This window comes from Alligator mississippiensis, chromosome 4, assembly GCF_030867095.1.
Source record: "Alligator mississippiensis isolate rAllMis1 chromosome 4, rAllMis1, whole genome shotgun sequence".
Classification (NCBI taxonomy): Eukaryota; Metazoa; Chordata; order Crocodylia; family Alligatoridae; genus Alligator; species Alligator mississippiensis.
In genome coordinates, this window is record NC_081827.1 from 145979305 (window position 1) to 145985620 (window position 6316).

At 47.7% G+C, this 6316-nt stretch overlaps 1 long non-coding RNA gene across 1 annotated transcript; it reads right to left on the reverse strand.

Moving 5' to 3' along the window:
• Positions 1 to 2322: 2322 nt before the first annotated feature.
• On the reverse strand, positions 2323 to 5331 carry LOC132249875 (uncharacterized). Its single transcript, XR_009461357.1, has 3 exons — positions 5133 to 5331; positions 2754 to 2857; positions 2323 to 2524 (listed from the first exon to the last, which is right to left on the reverse strand). It is a non-coding gene; the product is annotated as an uncharacterized LOC132249875 (long non-coding RNA).
• Positions 5332 to 6316: the final 985 nt, after the last annotated feature.

A 6316-nucleotide genomic window follows, 5' to 3' on the forward strand; every position in this document is an offset into this window, starting at 1 on the left:
TGCCTCAAGGATTATAATAAAATAAATTCTAAACTATAAATTTGGGGGGTTGATTTTGGGTTTTTTATCATGGAAAAAATCAGAGGTCCCTCTGCCCACTTTGCTCACCAGGGTGCGGGTCCAGCTGCAGTTGTGTGTCGCCTCCCCCTCCCCCTGCAAACACACACACTGTTTTGTGGCTCCGAGCAGCCCTGATATGCTGGTGTCCTGCCCCTGCCCGTGCCATTGCCCCTGACTACCAACCACCTATCAGCCTGCATGGGAAACTCTGCCAGCCTGCAAGTGGAAACCCACGGTTTCTCAGATTTTTCTCCATTCAAGGAGAAAATCCATGTTTCTTCATAGCAAACAGAAAACCCAGATCACTGATAATGATCTATGAAGTCAAGTGATTCCTTCACTGCTGCCTGAATAGAAATGCTGTTGCTACTGCTAGGCTGCTAATCTTTGGGTGGACAAGGAACAAAAGTGGGATGCAACTTCCCTCCACTGCTCCTCCCCCCACCTCCATAGATCTGCCCCTGAGTGTGTTGCCCTGTGGGGTCAGGCCAACTCCCAGGATCTCAATATTTTGCACTGTTAGACAGGAAGGTGTGATACAATTGCACATATACAAACACACAAATCAATTAGGTGCATACACACACAAACACACACTACCAACTCAGGCACACACACATCCAAACCAGCCTAGGCACATGCATACCTATCACCAATTCAAGCATATACACTACACACCCCAAAAGTTAGACAAAAATCAATTCTCCATACCTGCACACTCAGTACACATGCACAGATTACTAATTCATATATCATGCACACAATGACATATATATACACACCCACACACACTCATCAGATCACACACATACAACTTACTTACACATACAAAGGTAAGTTCCTAACTGGATGGTACAGTATGTATGCGTGTGCTTGGGGTGCCTGGGATACTTGGGGGAAGGTTAAGGTGAGAGAGAGTTAAAGTGTAAGGAGTGAAATTTGCCAGAACCAGGATTAGAACCGGTAGACAAGAGAGAAGCTGGCTGAGAAACTGAGGCTTGGGGTTACTTAAGAAGAAGTGGCCCCAGGGTTACTCGAGGTCACTGGTGCAAGGGAAAAAGCCTGGTGGCAAGAAGGAGACAGCCAGGAAGCAGAGAGAGGCAGAAACCTGGGAGCTTGGGGCTGGAAACTGAGGCAGACAGCTGACATATTGGGGGGGGGGGGCGGGTGGCAGATAAGTGGTGGCAAGAAGACAGTCAGAAAAGAAACTGAGGCAGAAACCTGGGAGCTCAGGGGGAAAGGCAGTGGGGACAAGGCAATAACAGTAGCAGAGATCAGGAGAAAAGGTGGTGGAGACAAAGCAATAGTAGTGGCAGAGATCCGGGGAAAAGGCAGTGGGGACAAGACAGTGGCAAAGAAACAGGGGGTTTGGAGGCAGAGAGGGGCTCAGGACAGGTGTTGGAGGTGGTGGTGAGCCAGAAGCAGGAGAGGGAGAAATGAGACAGAAGTTAGAGGGGCGAGGAGCAGAGATTGGAGCAGGGCTGGAACCGGAGTAAAGCAAAACCCAACGCACGGGTCCAAATAACAGTTTTATTAAATAAACACTGTACTGCACAGCTTGGTGCCTACACACACTCACACAACCACTCCCACACACACGCAGACAAGCACTCACAATGGCAGCAGGAGAAAGAGACTCAGTGGAAGGGCTGGAGTCCACACAGGGAAGATAAGCAGAGTCCAAGCCCTTGGTTGAAGAGGGGGTGGGGGGTGATCGCTACCTACCCAGGCTGGAAAGGGGTCCTTGTCCAGTAGGTGTTGTCGAGAGGGGGGTCGCTGGCAGGGCTTCTGGGTGGATAGGTGGTGTGGTGTAGTGCTGGTCCAGATGGAGAGGGCATCCCAAGGAGTCAGTCTTCGCTACTCCTTTTATGGGGCAGACTACCTCTGGTCTCCTATGGGGAGGGCCTGTCCAGGCAAGGTCAGTCTGGTCCCAGAGGGCTCCAGGTGTTCTTACTGAGCATGTGCAGCCTGGCACAATGGTGGGTTGCCTCATCTTTTGTTTCTTGAATGCTGAGGCTGGTTCCAAGGGCTGGGTCATTGGTCCAGGTATTGGTGTTGATGGTTTGGTCATTCAGAGGGAGCTATTTTTTTTTTTTTTTTTTTTTTACAAAATAAAGAAGGAGAAAAAACAAAACAAATACAACTTGCTACCAAAATCAAACGCTGAAGCTTATCCTATGTCTTCTCTCACTTATACTTATCTATAGGGAATAGAGAGGGGGAGACAAGGTCAGAAATGGTTGGGGAAAGGGAGGGAATGCATTTAAAAATAAAAAAAAAGAAAAACGGGGTTTTGCTACAAGCGCAGCCAGACCCTCAGGAGGCAGCTCTGGAGGGGCCAAAGGTATGGTTGACATCTCTGATACAGATCCAGCGCCTGAGAGATTCGCAGGCTATGGTAACAATCTTCTCTGTATTCAGGTAACCACAGTTCAGGTTTGGTGCCTCATTCTCAAGTGTGATTCTGTGAAGGAGGAAAAGAGCACAGAAACTTAATTGTTGTGAACCTGAAGATAGTCTGAGTAGTGTGTCAATGCCATTTCAGTCAAACACAAACCTGTTGTATAAGGAAAATACAATTCCAAATCAATATCTACAACGCTGCTTTCAGAACACCTTAATTTCCTTTATTCCTAGTCACCTCCCCACACTAATGATGGGGTAGGGGTGGGCAGCCATACCCACTAACTTACATGTCATTTGTAAAAGGTGATCCATCCACCCATCACCACCCTTCAGCTCCTTTTGTCAGTCCAATCCAGTAGTAAAAATGTTCTTTGTAACGGTTGATGATTTCCTATAATTAAATCCAGCAAGACTAGAGTTATTCCTCTTATAATTGCATACAGTTTACAAAAGGCTTACAGTGAAATCCTGTCTTGATATAAGTCACTGGTATGACTCCAATGTGTATCAATGGCCCAATCCTTTACCCTTTGAGATGACTATAACACAGAGAACTAATACTTGCCTCCAGACTCCTTGTGAAGATCAGACCTAGTCTGCTGCTTTGCCCTGCCAGACCTCCACTAGCAGGGCAGATAGGGCAGCAAAATGAAAGTGAGGTTCTGTTTGTGGACAGCATAGAGGCTGTTATTCCACTGAAAGTATGCTGCCAGCTTCCTGATTGTCTTTACCTGTAGAACAAGCTAATGCAGTAATGGGTAAAAAGAGAGGCACTGGTGTAATAAAAAGGAGATGACAGTAGGAGTGAGGCCAAGTAACAGGGAAAATGATACAAAACATTGAAGCTTAAACCAAAAGAGGGGCTGGGTCACAAAACCAAGCACTAGGAGATCTGGGCTCCTTTCCCAGATGCCCTTCTCCATGCCACCTTGTGGGTAAGTCATCCACTCTGCAGTGACCATTTCTGTGCATTTATTTTGGGCAATTCACAACAAAAGTAAAATCCCACATTCCTTGCAGGACTTTGTCCTAGCCTCTCTTTTGTTGTGTTAATTTGGACGGAATAAGTGGACTTGGAGATTTGCAGCTGTTCTTATGACCTTGTCACTGTACAATATTGAACAGCTGAAGATGGTACAGGTTGTCAAGTATGGAGACTGAGGCTGCAACACAATCCTTAAAAACCTGTATATCCTTTTGTTAGTAATACAGGAAAAAGTAGAGAAAGAGGTTTGAGCTGATTAAATGTGAAACAACATTTTCATTTCAACAATATCCCTTTCTCTCTTCCCTTTAGTGATAAAGTTTTAATTAAAGTTCTGTATGGTGACAAGTTAGGATTGAACATGACATTAACGGTCCTTCTTGAGAAGGGGGAAGCCTTCCTCAACAGGGGAAAGCCTGTTGCGATAGACTGGTGCAGTTCCATGCACAAGAGCATGACCACACAGGAAAAGAAAACAACAGCCAGGATCGGAAGTGCAGTTTCTGTCTACGCTCTTCCACTTGCAATTCCAGCAGGACACGAGTGGAAACAAACAGGCAGAGCACACAACCCAAGGAGTCACTCAAGACCTGATAAAATTCTATCATGTTGTTGTTTGTGCCTCTTTTCGAGCTGCCTTTCTGATGTCAGGCTCATGGTACCATTGCAAAGGATGGAACTGCCCTGCCAGGCTGGGCTGCACCCATTAAACAGAAGCAATAGGAAAGAGATAAGAAAGAGACTAAATCTGGAAGAAAACAGCTTTTCAGGAAGAGCAGGAAACCAAGTATTGGAGCCCAGCTGTCATTTAGGATTTATCTGAAGTTAGTGATGGCATGTGGGTCCTGATCTCAGGACATATCTTAGCACTGGGAGGGAGAAGGGGATGGGAACTCAGTAATGTCACTCTGTATCCCATATGATGATAGGGTAATGGTAGAGGCTGCTTATGTCAGCCCACATTTCCAATGCATTTTAATTCCTTCCCCCAAAATCTTTAATACCCTCAACTGGAGAGGTCAGGGGATAACCCAAGTCCTCATTAATTTGTCCAACAATTAGGCATAATTTCCAACAAACTGATTTTGTTTGGTTAAACACCCTTATTCACCCATTCTTAAACTCAGACCCTGAGTTGTGGAAGCAAACTTCTGGATTTTATCTAATTTAGTCTCTCTTTCCTTCTTGTGAAAACAGGCTTGTGCAGCAGGCTGTGCTGGATGTCTGTTATCTTTTGACAGCCTAGAGTTCAGGCCAGTACACAGCACACCTCGGCCTGGCTAGGGGGAATTTCTGGGTCCATCTTAATTTTCTTTTTTGCCTGTAAACTCCCTCGTTGCCACTATTAGTTTCAATGCTGGACAGCTCTTGTAAGGTATATCTATCTATTCTCTTTGAAGATCTTTGCTTATTTATTAGTAGCATAACTAAGGAGGCAGGACGGGGGCACCAGCCCTGGGCTCCGACTTAAGGAGGGGAATAAAAATAGCAGCTGCTCTTGCTGCTCTCCCAGGCACTGCTGACAACCCAGCTGTAGCTGCTGCAATTCGTGCTGCTGCCACCCAGGGCAGAGAACTACCCAGTTCTACCTCTGACAGAGATCAATAGTTGAAAACGACAAATTGGTAAAAAGGATCTTTGTGAAATTCTAGTTCAAGACTGCATTTTATTTTGCACTTACCAGGTCTGATTTGGTTTTTATTATGACCAGAGAAGCATCAAGCGATGAACAGAATTCAAGACTTTCATTCCAATTTCTGGTCCCATTGGAAAAATAGTAACATCTCCCGTCGTATCCCATCCAACCTTTTGGGCAGTTGTTGCACTCTTGAGGTGAAGTATGTTTCACTGGGAAGGCAGAAAACAAATCAGTGGGTCTGTTAATACAGAACATGTTTCTCTATTTTCATGACAAATCCTGAGAAAGCAAGAGAAAATGTGCAGAAAACATGAATGTTGTACAGCAGAAACAAAGGCTGAAAGTACACCAATTATCTTCACTTAGACTCTGTAACCCAGGGGTGGCTGTGACACTCCTTGGTGGCCATGTGGCTCCTGTTGTGCTCTAGCTCTAGGTCAGGGATGGTCAATTATGTGGGTCCACTGGACACACAGGAAGTTTGGGGGAGCTGCTGTGGGCCAAGCCAGGACCCCTACACCCTGCAACAGCTCCCCAAACCTCCCTATATGGGATGGGGCTGTGGGCAAGTGGGGAGTTGGTGTGGGCATGGGTGGGGGAAGCTGTGGCAGGGACACTGAGCTGGGGCCCCTGCCACCACAAGTGCCACCTCCAGGCCACCCTTCTACCCCAAGGATGGGATGGTGCTGCTGCTTCCTGGATTCAGCAGAGGCGGCAGCTGGACAGAAGGTGTTGCTGGGGATTGGGAAACAGCAGGTGAAGCCACCTCCCTCTCACCACTGCTGGAGCCCTTCTCGCTGTGGCCAGTTGGAGCCTGCACTGGGGCTGCCCTGCAGCTTCTCCCCACTGTCACAACCAGCACCACCTCTGGGCTGCCCTGGGTCTCTGCGCCCAGCGAGGAGGCAGCACAGAACAGCTGCAGAGCAGGCTCTGGGCAGCCACAGCAAGAAGGGCTTGGCAGCGGTGAGTGGGAGGCACCCACGCCCACCACTAGGTCCTGGGCAGTATCCTCAGCCCATGGTTTGGGCCCTAGCTGCACAGGTCCTGGCCAGTCTCCATGAAGACAGAGCTGCTGCTGATGGCAGCCAGGAGCCATCACCACCAGGGCTCCCAGGAAATGTAGTCCCACCTCAGTGCTGACCCAGCCCCGTGGTAGACGCACCATGGGCCAGATGGCAACAGGGCCAAGCAGGACTGAGGGACCCGCTATGGGCTTCACTAAGTCC